At 38.0% G+C, this 14,583-nt stretch overlaps 1 non-coding gene across 1 annotated transcript; it reads left to right on the plus strand.

Annotated features, from left to right (window-relative positions):
- The first annotated feature begins 339 nt into the window (after nucleotides 1-339).
- LOC148093897 (U6 spliceosomal RNA) lies at nucleotides 340-446 on the plus strand. Its single transcript, XR_015714204.1, has one exon. It is a non-coding gene; the product is annotated as a U6 spliceosomal RNA (small nuclear RNA).
- Nucleotides 447-14,583: the final 14,137 nt, after the last annotated feature.

Below are 14,583 nucleotides of genomic sequence, written 5' to 3' on the forward strand. Positions count from 1 at the left end.
GAGTAGAGAAAGCTAAGAAATAAGTTCAGTACCTAGCAAAGTTCAAAAAAAAAAAATTAAATTCTCAATCTAGGCAAATCTAGACAAAGTCAAGGCCATCATTGACAAAGAATGGGACCCTAAGATATGAAATGGAAGTCATCTAGATTGATACATTATAAATCCAATATTCCCCACATGAGTGAAATCATGTGGTTCTTAACTTTTTCTGTCTGACTTATTTTACTTAGCATGATAATCTCAAGATACATCCATGTTGTCACACTTGAAACCTATATAATTTTATTAACCAATGTCACCCCAATAAATTTAATTTTTTTTTAGAAGAGTGATTATTGAGTGCTCACTTTGGCAGCACATATACTAAAACTGGAACAATGCAGAGAAGATTAGCATGGCCCCTGCACGAGGATAACATGCAAATTCATATAATGTAAAAAAAAAAAAAAGCGATTATTGATAGGTAAAAAATAATAAAAATAAATCCAGAATTCCTCTAAGTCCTCTAAGCCTACAGAAATGGCCCACTCCACCCTGTTAAAGACAAATATTTTGTCCTTGCTCAAAAACAATGTGGAGGTTTCCCTCCTGCTAGAAAACAAGAGATCCTGTTCCAGGACCTCTTCCCACTTTCCCTGGCTATAAAGTCAATGACTAGGGTCCAGTCACAACGTTATCCATCAGGGAATAGCTACACCTGCTAAAGGAGGAGAGAGACTATATCTCAAAGGAACTGCAGGACCAAGCCTACATGTGCTGCCAGGAGCTAGGAAAATAAACATGGGATTCTAAGGGGGTGGGGCCAGAGCATATGGGAGAGTTTATCAATATCAATATGCTTTGTCTTTGTTTAGAATATAAGAGTTAATATCCTGCCCAGCCGGGCGTGGCTCAGTGGTTGAGCATCGACCTAGGATCCAGACAATCGGAGTTCGATTCCCGATCGGAGCACATGCCCGGGTTGCGGGCTTGATCAATGACTCATCATTGATGTTTCTATCTCCCCTTCCTTTCTTCTCTCTGAAATCAATAAAGATTTTTTTTTTTTAAAGAGTGAATATCCTGGCAGTGCCCTTGAGCATGGTGTTAACATGATGCCAGTGTAATTCTTAGAACCTTATAGAAAGTGATGGCCCATACTTAGTGACATAGACTCGTCAGAACTTTCATAGTAAACAATGGAAGATGGGATCACATGGCAGAGAGAAGCTGAGGATGCTACAACAGATAAACTGAGCCAGAAGACCCACCAGATAACTATTTTTCCATGGAAGGGCCCAAGTGTTACTTCATTTACCAAAGGAATAAAATATTTGCTGTGAGTCTCACATCTCTAGGACAATGATAGAGACTGGTGCATTCTTAAAGACTTGCCAGGATGGTGGTTCATTTAATTCACCAGTCTAGCTCCTACAAATACCAGAGAGAACTTGAAGTGGGCAAAATCAAACAGTAGCCCTGATTGTAGCTGTTATGTCACATACAATATCTGCTAGGGCATATCAACATGCCTCAGGTGCATGGGATGCAGCCACTGATGTGGTGAATGTGTTCTTTTCATCTTCATCTGAAAGGAAAATCAGAAAAAATTTTCATTCACACGGAATGGACAACAGTATTCATTTACTACCTTGTCCCAGAACTAGATGGAAATGATACATCCAGGATTGGGTACAACCAGGGCCAGGGGACACATTACTTGTGCCCCAGATCCACCTATCATTCACCACTGTTTACTGAAGCTTCAATTTATCATATGACTGCATATAAGGCTGTCCCTTATAACCACTGATGGAGGAATAAAATTGGAATTGGTTCACAAATGGTCAGCTCACTATGTGGAAGCAAGTATAAAAGAGGTTGTAGCTGCACAACAGAATGATCTTAAAAAACAGAAGTGAAGGGAAATCTTCCCAATGAGCTGAGCTGTGGGCAATGTGCCTAGCCATATATTTTGTGTAGAAAGAGAAGTGGGCAGTGGCAAATCACTTGTCCAGTTGGTAAAATGACTAAAATCAGAAAAATTGAAGGATCAGGGACCAGGAAGTCAGAGGAAAAGGCATGCAGATTTACTTATGGGAATGAACATGAAGTATGAACATATTTGCATTTTATGTAATGCCCTCCAGAGAGCATCCAACAGGGAAGAGATCATCCAACAACCAAGTAGAGAGAATTAGTCAGTCAGCTGATGTCAGCTAGCCCATGTCACTGGCCAGCCCAGTACTGAATTATGAGTGCCTTATGGGTGAGTTATGAATGAAGTCGCCATGGCAGCAGAGATGGAAACTATGAAGGTCCCAGTAGGATGTCTCTCACTCACCAAGACTTAGATCCCCACTGGCATAGCAGAATGTGCAACCTTCCTTTAATACTAAATCCCATTCCTCAAAGAAACCAACCAGGCATTTGATAGAAGGTTGACTACATTGAAGCCCTTCCACTTTGTAGTCAAAATTCATCTTAACCATGATAAATACATAATATAAGAATGGGTTTGGCTTCTCTGCCTATTAAGGCACCAGCCAGTACCACTGTATGAGGATTTTCAGAGTATGTGATCCCCCAACTCAGAATCCCACATAACTTGCAACAGATCAAAGGCCATTTTATAGCAAAGGAGGTGACAGTGGGATCCACCATACCACCTAGAACCTGCCAGCCTTATAAAGTAACCAAATAGGCTGTAAAAATCACTGCTGAGCTTCCAGTTTATAGACAATAACCTGCAAGGGTGGGATATGTACATTCCAATCAACAACCATTATAAGGTTCTGTGTCTCCATATGGAAGAACCCATAGGTCTAGAAACCAAGGAGTTGAAACAGGAATGTCTTCACTTACCCTCACTTCCAGTGACCCACTTCCCATCCTTGCAACTCTGGCTTCTGTCCATTTGGAGGTCCTGGCTCCCAAAGGAGACCCAGAAAATTTTAATCTATGGTTGATACCCAAGCACTTTGAGGTCCTTTTGCCAAGGAAGCAATATGCAAGAAGAGCAATCATCATCCTGTCAATAATTTACCCTAATTATCAGGAGGAGGTGGGGCAGGGAGGGATGTATTTGGCACCCTGCTGACCCATTTGGGACTCTCTGAATATTCTTTGCCCAAATTTGAAGGGAAACTGCTAAATGTAGCCTCTATAGAATGAAAAGGGCATGACAGCCAGGGGTTCAAATATCTCAGAGATGAGGGTTTGGGTACCTCATAAGATAAGCTACCAAGGCCAGAAGAGATGGAAGCTGAGGGGGAGGGGAACACATATTGGATAAAGAGGATGGAGTTGATTACCATCAATTGCCACTCAAGGCCAGCTCAGCAACAGAAGCCATGGTTTAGTCCACTAACTTTCCTTCTGTAAGCTTCCCCCATAAAAAAGGGTCCAACAGAATCCTAGAGGACCAACTCCCAGAAGATATATGAAAAGTGGATTGGAGTAGCAGAAGGGGTAAACTGAAGCAGATACTGTAATGTGGAGTCCAGTCCCTTCAGGACTGAAAACTTACATCCCCTGCTACAGAAGTCTTGTAAACTAACTGCCCTCAATTGTCAGGCCTTTCTAGAAATCGCCCTCAACTAAAGGGAGCCTCCTTGCCTAAGGTCACATCCTCTTACCAGGGGCTACCTGTGTCAGTGATAGACCAACATGGGATTATAACAGCCTGGCTCCCTCACCCCAATGCAGGACAGCTCTACAGGGCACCAGCCCAGGGGAGTTAGCGGTGGCCTTTGTTGAGATTGCATCATAGCCTTCTAGCTCTTTCTGCCGGATCCTGCTTCCTTCTCTTCCCACACAGGTATTGATCTCAAAAGCACTCACCCAATAAATTTCCGGCTTGCAAATTTCTGTCTGAGTTTGCTCTCTGGGAAACCTGACTTGCAACATTTATAATTATACTATTACGGAAATAAATTTCAGACAACACTGCATTTTAAGCTTTTTATCTATAAATTAATGTTATTTCAGCTCATCTCATAATTCTGCTAACTTACCTTTTAATTAATCCCTAATTAACTTATTATCAAACATCCCCAAAGAAAGTTCAAAAACTTTTCCTACATCTTTCAAGGTTCCAAAAGCCTACGCATACTACCTTTAGTCTCAATAAATGACCTCACTTCACTAAAATCAAGGCTAAACATTATTTTCCTTAATCTCCCACTTCTAAATATCTTTGTGTGCTCACATATACTTTTTTCTTTTCTTCCTTTCTCAAATAATAAAGCATATCTTCCATACCAAGTTTAAATCTTACTACTTAGTTCTTTAACCTATGGTTTCCTGACTTCTCCAAAACAATATTTCATCAGTCTTTAATCTCTCCATCTGAAAGTTTCCTTCCTTTGAGTTTATTAATATCTAAAACATTATTCCATCAAAGCCTTTAATCTCTCCATACAAAAGTTTCTTTCCTTTTAGTCTATAAATACCATTGGTTATTTAAAACACAAAAACAAAAACAAAATCTTAAGGTCTGTTTTTCTCTTTAGCATGCCATCTTGTTTCTCTTCTATTCCTAACCAACAAACAAGGTTGAAAAATGTATAATTACTGTATCTACTCCATTTGTAGTCCACGCTTCAATAATCTATAATCTGTATTCTATCACAACACTACTGTAATGCCTCTCTGAAGTCACCACTGACTTCCTAATAGTCAGATCCAATGACTTTACCTTAGCCTTTTTCTTTCTCAACCATTGTACAGTATTTTACATCATCCTTGCCTTATTCTTAAAATTCTTTCCTCATGATATTTACCAATTTGACACTTTCTCTTGGGCTCTAAACCCAAGTTTTTACCATGAAATGATATATAAATTATACTTTATTATGTTGTGAATATTTCTATTCTCGGCTTAGTAAGCATTTATGCTAAGTGAGTGTTAATATAATCAATACCTTTTCAGGATTTATTGAGATGATAACATAAATTATATCATTTGAATATTAGATTCCCTGATAGTCAACTATATGTTCCTGAAATAAATCCTGCTCTTATTTTTTTTATTTTTTTTAAAGGACAAGTATTTTTTTTAGTATATCTTTATTGATTTCAGACAGAGGAAGGGAGAGGGAGAGATAGAAACATCAATGATGAGAGAGTCATCGATCAGCTGCCTCCTGCACACCCTCGACTGGGAATCGAGCCCGCCACCAGGGCATGTGCCCTGACCAGGAATCGAACCACGATCTCCTGGGTCGTACGTCGATGCTCAACCACTGAGCAATGCCCGGTCGGGCCTGCTTTTAAATGTTGTGTTTTTTTAAACACACTCCTTGATAGCATTTTGTTCAAGATTCTTAAATCAAAATGTACAAGTAAGACTGACCCACAATTGTTATTGGAACTATCTTCATTGGGTTTTGTATTGGGTTTATTCTTTTTCTATGCTCTGGAAATTTTTATAGAACATGAGAAGTAAGTTTCATAACAGTTCCAAGTACCTGCCCATGAAATTCTGAGTTCTGAGTCAAGAACTCATTTATTTTTTAAGGTAGTTTTTTAAAACATTACATTTCTTCCATAGTTTCTCATTTATTCATTTTTTTAAATTTCTTCCATGTCAATTTTATTTTATTTTTTAATCCCTCTTCTTCCTCCTCTCACTACCCTTTCCCTCTGGTAATCACAGTATCCTCCATGTCAATTTTACTTGGATAAAATATAAAAACATCTTTTAAAATACATAATCGAGCTAGCAAGACAAAAAAAATTATGAGGTCAAAATTCACATGAAAGTTGGAATCCCTTCACTAAAGAAATTATAAGACTGGGGAGTGACTACCCACCATGACCTGCCCAGTTAGAAAATTATAATTAGATCACCCTGTGAGGTTACTTTCAGTAGAACCCCTTTTTTCTTTGTCCACACTATTTACATTAAAATTATTTTAATAATAATATTAAAAGTGACTAATTTATGGGATTAAAAATTAATAGAGAAATAAAATTCATAACAAATTAGAATATGACTTGAAAGAGAATTGACAGAAAACATGAATGACCCTGTAACCATTAAAGATATTCAATCAAGTCTTTCTCACAAAAAGAATCAAGCATTTATCCTACCTTTGTTATAGAATCCTACCTCAGAATAACCAAATAATCAGTGGACCATTCCTTTTTATAAAACTGTTCCAGTCAATAAACAAGGAAGAATTTATAGAATTAAAAGATCACCATTTGAAACCATTAATGAAATAATGAATCGAGGCAGTAATGATCAGTGGCTACATAATTGCAGAGTATAGTCAGAATGAGCTGCATTAAGAAAATAGCATTTGAGCAAAGATTTAGAAAAGGTGAGGAGGTCCACCATGTGGATAACTGGGGAGGAATAGTCCAGGCAGAGGTCAGTGCCACGGTCCTTCAGTCACTGTGTTAAGAACTACAGACAGGGACCCAGTGAGTGGGAAATGGAACCAGTTTGTAACAGGGAGCCAAATTATGAGTAACTGGCGGAATGGAATTGGTATCACTTGAATGGGGGTAAACTGGTGGAGTAGGTTTGGTAGGTGAAATCAGGAGTTTAGTTTTGAATATATAAGTTTACAATGCTTATAGCCATCCAAGTGAAGTTGACAAGTAGGCAACTAGATTTATGGACTTGGAATTCTGGGCTAGAAACAAAAATGTGGGGACCATCAACATATAGATGGTACTTACAGCCAGGGAATTTCACTAAGGGAAAGAAATTGATAGAAAAATGAAGACCTGGTGCCAAGTCTTGGAGAATGGTACAAGGGATGACAGCCTTCTTCACCCTCTTATATACTATCAAATTTTACTATGTATTGTGTTTATTTTTGGTAAACTCTAAGAGTGTGAAATCCCATAAGCAGCGGGATTTTTGTCTTTTCTGTTCTGTCCATTGATGCATCACAAGTACACAGAGCAGCTCTTGGCTCAGCAAGCATTCAATTAACATTTGTTGATAAGAATCTATAGATTATGCTTTTTATATTTATTTTAGAAATTCTCCCATGTGTCGAGGTCTTTCTTTTTCTTCTACATGTATTACATATTTGCCTTTCAACTGAATAATATAAAGTAAGGCTCTAACTTCATTTTTCATATATCTCTTCATTTGTACAAAAGAAAGTTCAAAATTGTTAGCATGACATTCAAGGCCCTTCATGAGCTCGTTCCACTTTCTCTCTCCTGTGTTATCTTTCACTGCCATCCTGTGGAGTCTTAGTTCAACTCTACTAACCTGCTTGCAATTCTTGAGCCCTAGATAATGCAATATGATGTGCAACAGAAATAAAAGGAAAATGTAAAATTATTAAAAGATGATATTAGTATTTGTAGATCATATAACTGTATACCTAGAAAAATAAAAAATAATCATTTGAAAAATAAAATTAATAAGGACTTAGAATAGCTAAAATATTTACATCCATTAAATTGATGTTTATAAAGATAACAAATTACATAAGGCAGGCTTATAATATAAAGTTAACTGATAAAAACAATTCCAAATTATACTTACCACATTGCTTAATCTACATTTAAAAAATTAAATATGGAATACATTATTTAAGAAGCATACTAAAATGTTAATGGTCATTGTCTTTTGATGGTCAAAATTTCCCCTTTAGCCCATGTTTTATATGTATGTTAGTTGAATAATAAAAAATTTAAATAAAAATATTTTATATTTGCGCATAAATGTTAATATATCTTATTCCTGATCAGAGAAGGTCCACCAAATTTCAAATAAGGACTGGAAAAATGGGAACCTTAGCTATCTATAATTTTATATCAGCCATAACTACAAAAAAAATGAAAATCTACCTAGAAATCTTCATTTATGCCTAGAAAACACATATGCTCATTGTCACTAAGATTAACAAACCTACATAATAAGGGTGTTTAGGGGGGAAATTTTTAAGACAAAAAAAATAAAATAGGTCACATATTCTATAGCTTGGCACTGTGCTCATTACTTTAAATACATTATCTCATTTTAATTGTCACAGTACTCTACAACATGAATATTATTATCTGCAGTAGTGGTGGATCCATGGCTTCTCACCTACATGTAGTAGAACCAAAAATATAGGTTTGTTGCTAAGACCTAAAGTAGTAAATATAGTAAGACCTAAAGTAAATATAGTAAGTCCTCACTTAATGTCAACACAGGTTCTGCAACTTGAAGCAAAACAGCATACAATGATAGGCATCTCATCAATGCTATAATGAAATGACATTGAAAGAAACAACATTATTCAAGGACTTAATGCACTCAGATAATATGATCGTATGAGCTTCCATTTTACAACTGAAAGTGTCCCTGAAGATCACCTATCCCAACATTTTAGGGATGAAGAAATTTCAGTACTCAGGGAGAAAAGAGATTTGTTGACGATCATGCATCTAAATAGTGGGAATAATATCAATAACAGAATTATTGTTTCATCATTGTTTTCACTATACCACACTTCAATTCCCAATCACTGAACTCAAATCAAAATAATTGAATATTTGCCTTGAAAATTACCCTGATAGCCTGGCCGGTGTGCCTCAGTGGTTGAGGGTCAACCCATGAACCAGGAGATCACGGTTCAATTCCCACTCAGAGCACATGCCCGGGCTTCGGGCTCGATTCCCAATAAGGAGCGTGCAGGAGGCAGCCAATCAATGACTCCCTCTCATCATTGATGTCTCTCTCTCCCTCTCCTCCCTTCCTCTCTCTGAAATCAATGAAAACATATAAAAAAATTACTTGATAGTATGCTCCTTCTCAAATCGTTTCTTTTCTAGGAGAAAATTTTAAAAATATATGCATAGGCTTATATGTCCATTCACATAGTTCTGAACATTGGAGCCCTTTAAGGACAATACCTTGAGGCCACATGTTGATAGACCATCTGCTTTCTGGGACCGTCCACAGAACACTCACTTCAATAAGCAGCACAGCTTTCAATAGATAAATTCTCTATTTAAATGTTTATGAAGCAGTTCTGTCTTTTGTTGCTAAGAAATGAAAACACTGTATCTTCTATAAAAAATGCATTAAGGAATGCCATTCATAGAAAGATTCAATTAAGTATATGAAACTTATCCCACTGTGACCTACACTGAAGTTGTTCTATGAGAAAATATAATTTTGTGTTCTGAGCTCATCTCTGGAGAACAAAACTTAATATCATTCAGAAAAAACAGCTCTGCTCTTCTAATTACAGTCCCAGAGGAATTTGACTGTGAACTGTCTAGGGCATAAGGTGGGAGAGAGAAAGACCACACATGCTGTCAGAGAGAGAGAAAAAGAGAGATAGGGAGAGGGAGAAGGAGAGGGAGAGGGAGAGAGATAGCAATGTGAGAGAGACTCGTCGATTGGTTGCCTCCTACATGCACTCCGTCGGGGCTGGGGATTGAACCTGCAACCCAGGTATGTGCCCTTGACCAGGAATCGAACCTGAGATCCTTCCATGCACCTGGCCATGCTCTAACCACTGAACCACACCAGCCAGGGCAGTATTCATTCATTTTTTTGTGTGTGTGTGAATCCTGTTCTTTCCTCTTTTTTTCCTAAATATATCTTTATTAATTTCAGAGAAAGGAAGGGAAAGGGAGAGAGACAGACAGAAACATCAATGATGAGAGAGTCATTGATCGGCCGCCTCCTGCACACTCCGACAGGAATCCAACCGCGATCTCCTGGATCCTAGGTCAATGATCAACCACTGAGCCATGCCTGGCGGAGCTCAATTTTTTTTTTTTAATCCTCACTTGAGGGTATTTTTTCCACTGCTTTTCAGAGAGAGTGGAAGGGAGAGAGAGAGAGAGCAACGTCGATCTGAAAGAGACACATCGATCGCCTCCTGCATGAGCCCTGACCAGGGCTGGGGATCGAACCTGCAACCGAGGTATGTGTCCTTGGAGGGAATCAACCCGGGACCCTTCAGCCTGCAGGCTGACACTCTAACCACTGAGCCACACCGGCCACGGCGGGGTTGGTTCTTTATACCTGGCACCAACCTGTCACTGGATGCTACCCCCAGGAAGGGGTCATGAACTCAGTGAAGTGACTTTCAGCAGCCTGCCCAATAGCTGAATAAGTCCTTCTGTCCTAAAGGGGTCCGAGGCACACATCACAACATCCAGTTCACCTACTTTCCCTGGAAAACAAGATGGAAAGAGTTAAGCCAGAGCAGTTCTCAGTAGAGAACCAGCAGTTTTTAAATTGCCAAAAAGAGCACGCTATTATCTCTCACTTCCTCCCATTTCAAGCACTGGATACTTATGGAATGATTCACCACTAAAAGAAGCATGAATTTCTCTGTGGAATTATTTCTCATGCCCTACATGGCACTTCCACATGCTCTTTGTGTTTACAGTCTTGATCAATAGAATAAACTGCCTCCAAACTGGTCATTTAAGAGATGTTTGTAATTAATAATGTACTTCTCCCTTAATACTGTTTCTTGGAAAGAGAAAGGAGAATTCCTGTTTTATGACAATCACATACTCTAGCCCTTTTCCAGAGGGTTGTAATAAAAAATCATTATAGTTTCTTGGGAGCCAGGAAATGGCCCTTTTCCCTAGCTTGCCTGATTCAATAGGACTATTAGACAAGAAGAAGAGGTGAGATCATATCTTGGCATCTCCAAATCAGACGTCTCATTACCAGTGATAGAAGTTGATGGGCTGTAGATCGGATGCTAAATACAACACTTAGAGTCAAATATCCTTGGCCTGAACTCTGCCTCTGCTGCTCTTAGCTTCTGATATTGAACATTTCACTGAGTCTGAGCTCCAGTTTGCTTGACTAGTAAAATAGGACTAATATTACCTCCATCAAAGTGTCATAATGATGACACAGAAAGACACAACTTAAGGACTTTGTACACACATTCAAAGTCATCACCCCATCATGAAGTCATCCATCATTTTATTTCTCTGCACTGTCTTCATAATAAGCACATAAGCAACTTGAGACAGGTATTTTCTTATATCTCTAATTCAAACACATCACAAATCTTGCATGTGATAATAAAAAATCTACTTACTATGTGCCATGTACTATGGCAAGCACTTTCCGTGCATTACATAATTCAGTTCTTCACACAACTCTATAAAGTGGATTCTTGTATTATTTCCATTTGACAAAGGAAGAAGCTGAAGCTTGGAGAGGTCTGAGACATTCCTACCACCATACAATGAGTAAAAGCAAAGCCTTGCCAGCCCATCCCTCTGCTTCCTTTTCTCTCTCTCTCTCTCTCTTTTTTTTTTTTTTTGGTTTGTTTCTTTTGGTATTATTCAAAAATTTATTGGGCATTTAGGTCTTGTATTAATTTTATTGAATTAATTGGAGTGACATTGGTTAATAAAATGACATAGGTTTCAGGTATACAATTCTATAATACATCATCTGTATACTATACTGTGTGTTCACTACCCAAAGTCTCCTTTCATCACCATTTATCCCCCCTCTGCCTTTTTCTACCTCCCTCCACCTCCTTTCCCCCTGATAATTACCATACTTTTGTCTCCTTGAGGTAGAGAAGACAAGAAACCTGTTATCACCACTTCATTCAACACTGTACTGGGGGTCCTGGAGCTGGGCAGTGCAAAAAACTGGGCAATAGAACAGTAACAGGTATAAAATAAAAGGTCTGAGTATTTGAAAGGAAAAAATAAAACTGTAGCTCAGCCGGCCATGGCTCAGCGGTTGAGCATCAACCTAGGATCCAGGAGATCGTGGTTCGATTCCCAGCCAGGACACATGCCCGGGTTGCGGGCTCGATCCCCAGTCGGGGGCGTGCAGGAGGCAGCCGATCAATGATGGCTCTCTCATCATTGATGTTTCTATCTCTCTCTCTTCCTCTCCCCTCCTCTCTCTGAAATCAATAAAGATATGTTTAAAAAATTAATTATTTAAAAAAAATAAAATTGTAAGTCTTTCATTATTGTCTGATAACATGATAGTATATGCAGAAAGTCCAAAAGATTAAAGGCTATTGGAATTTAACAAAGTCCTTAGATACAAAGTCAGTATACAAAAATCAATTGTAATTGTATATGCTAGAGTCAAATAAAATTAAATTTTTAAAATAGCATTTTAAAAAGCATCAATTACTTAGGAATAAATCCACTGAGTGCTGTGCAATACTCTGAAATGTTTTTTAAAATATTGGAAGAGATATGTCATAGTCATAGATAGGAAGATTCAATTGTAAAAATATAAAATTCTCCAAAACTGATCTAAAGATTCAAAACAATCCAAATCAAAACCCTAGCTGGACTTTTTTTTATCTTTATTGTTGAAAGTATTATAGATGTTCCCCTTTTCCCCCCACTGATCCCCTCCACCCCGCATCCACCCCACCCAGGCCTTCTCCACACTATTGTCTGTGTCCATGGGTTATGCATTTATGCATACAGGTTCTTTGATTAATCTCTCCCCACCCACTCCCCCACCCCTGCCTTCCCTCTGAGGTTCCTCAGTCTGTTCCATACTTCTATGTCTCTGGATCTATTTTGTCAGTTTATTTTGTTCATGAGAGTCCACATATGAGTGAGATCACGTGACCCTTGTCTTTCTCTGCCTGGCTTATTTCACTCAGCATAATACTCTCCAGTTCCACCCACACTGTAGCAAAGGGTAAGAGATCCTTCTTTTTTACAGCTCCATAGTATTTCATGGTGTAAACATACCACACCAGCTGGATATTTTTTAAGAAACTTGACAGGCTGATTCAAATATTCAAAGAATCCATTTGATTTGTGCCTAAGATAACACACAGTGAATTAGAAAAAGGATGGTTTTTAGTCAGTGTTGCTGGGCCACTAGATATACATACATGAAATATTTGAATCCTAATCCTCTACCTTACACCATATGCAAAAATAAGTTCCAGATGTGCTGTAGATCTAAATGTGAACATTAAAACATTATGGCCTCCAAAAGAAACCATCAGAGAGTATTTTTATGATCTTTGGATGGAAAAAGGCTTATTAAACAGAATACAAAAAGCACTAACCATAAGTGTAACAGAATTGATAAATTGTACTCTATGAAAATTAAGAATGTCTATTCATCAAAGACATCATTAAGAAGCGAAAAGCAAAGCCCCATAGTGGAAGACGTTGTTTGCAGTACATCTTACTGACAAAAGGCTCATATTCAGAATAAGAGAACTTCCAAAGTCAATAAGAGAAAGACAGACAATCCAAAAGAAAAATTGGGCAAGAAATTTGAACCAGCACTTTGCAAAAGAAGATATCTGAAGAGTCAATAAACAGATCTAAAGGTGCTCGACTTCTTTAGTTGAAACACAAATTAAAACCACTTTGAGGACCACTACCACCTGCCATTATGGCTAGAAATAATAATGAATGAGAATACCAAGAACTGCCAAGGACAAGAAGCACGTGGAACACAACTCTCGTAAAACCACTTTGGAAAAACTGGTCAGCAGTTTCCACTAAAGATGATTACCATATGCCCCAGAAGTTCCACTGCGGGGTATGTACAAAAAGCAATGTGCAACTCTGTTCTCTGTAAGACACAAGAACGCTCATAGCAGCATTGTTAGAATTATGGACTTTTCATACAACGAATACCACAGAGCGCTGAGAGTGTACAAAGTATTGTTACATACAACAGGGATTAAGCTCGTAAACAATGCTCAGCTAATACCAAAGACAGAGAAAGTACATTCTGTATGATTACATTAATATAAATTTTAGAAGCAGGCAAAACTACTCAATAGCTTAGAAGTCAGGATGGAGGTTACATTTGGGACTGTTGTACCTCGAGGTTATACCAGGGAGGCCTGTGATTTCCTGGTAATAATCTATTTCAGGTGCTGGGTACAACTACCCTCACTTTGTGGAAACTGACTGAGTTCTGCATTATGATCTGTGCACTTTTCTATATGTAGTTATACTTCAATAAAACATTTATTTTTTAAAAATTCCCAAAGCACTCCACAAAATTGAAGCATTCGTTTTTCTTTGCCCACAACAAATGAGGAATCTCAGGAACTTCTAACTTAGATATGAAGCCTACTAAACCGTTGCCCATTCACAAATGACAGATGACCCAGGCTGCAATTTTCCTAAGGCTGATTTATTTGCAAGATTGAACTGCATCATTTATGAGTATTTTTCCCATTCTTTCTGGCATTTCTCTTTTGCCATCCTCTTAAGTCTGCATTTTGTTTTTGCTTCCCTTACATGGTTCTGATGCTGATGAGGCCAGACTTTGTTGGATCTCAGAAATCTATTTCCCACTTTTTAATTGCAATGGCAGGCATGGCACAATCACAGAAAGGCAATTTGCCATCCAAATCTACCAAGAACACACAAAAACTAATTGCTTAGATGCTAACCCATCTGTATTCTTTTAAAAGTGCAGCATGGTTTACTTTGACTCTTCATTCTCATTTTAAGTCCCATTGATGTTCATGAGTAATCTTAGTGTTCTGCAAAAAAACAAAAATTGAATTCCTGTTGCAAATGGGAATACTTGTTAGATATTTATTCCTTTATTTTTCATATTCCACTTTCAGGGTCAAAAACAGAATTAATTCAACTTCGCATTTTATTAAATGTTATGCTGATGTT

The sequence above is a fragment of the Miniopterus natalensis genome, chromosome 2 (assembly GCF_054644295.1).
Source record: "Miniopterus natalensis isolate mMinNat1 chromosome 2, mMinNat1.hap1, whole genome shotgun sequence".
Taxonomy (NCBI): Eukaryota; Metazoa; Chordata; class Mammalia; order Chiroptera; family Miniopteridae; genus Miniopterus; species Miniopterus natalensis.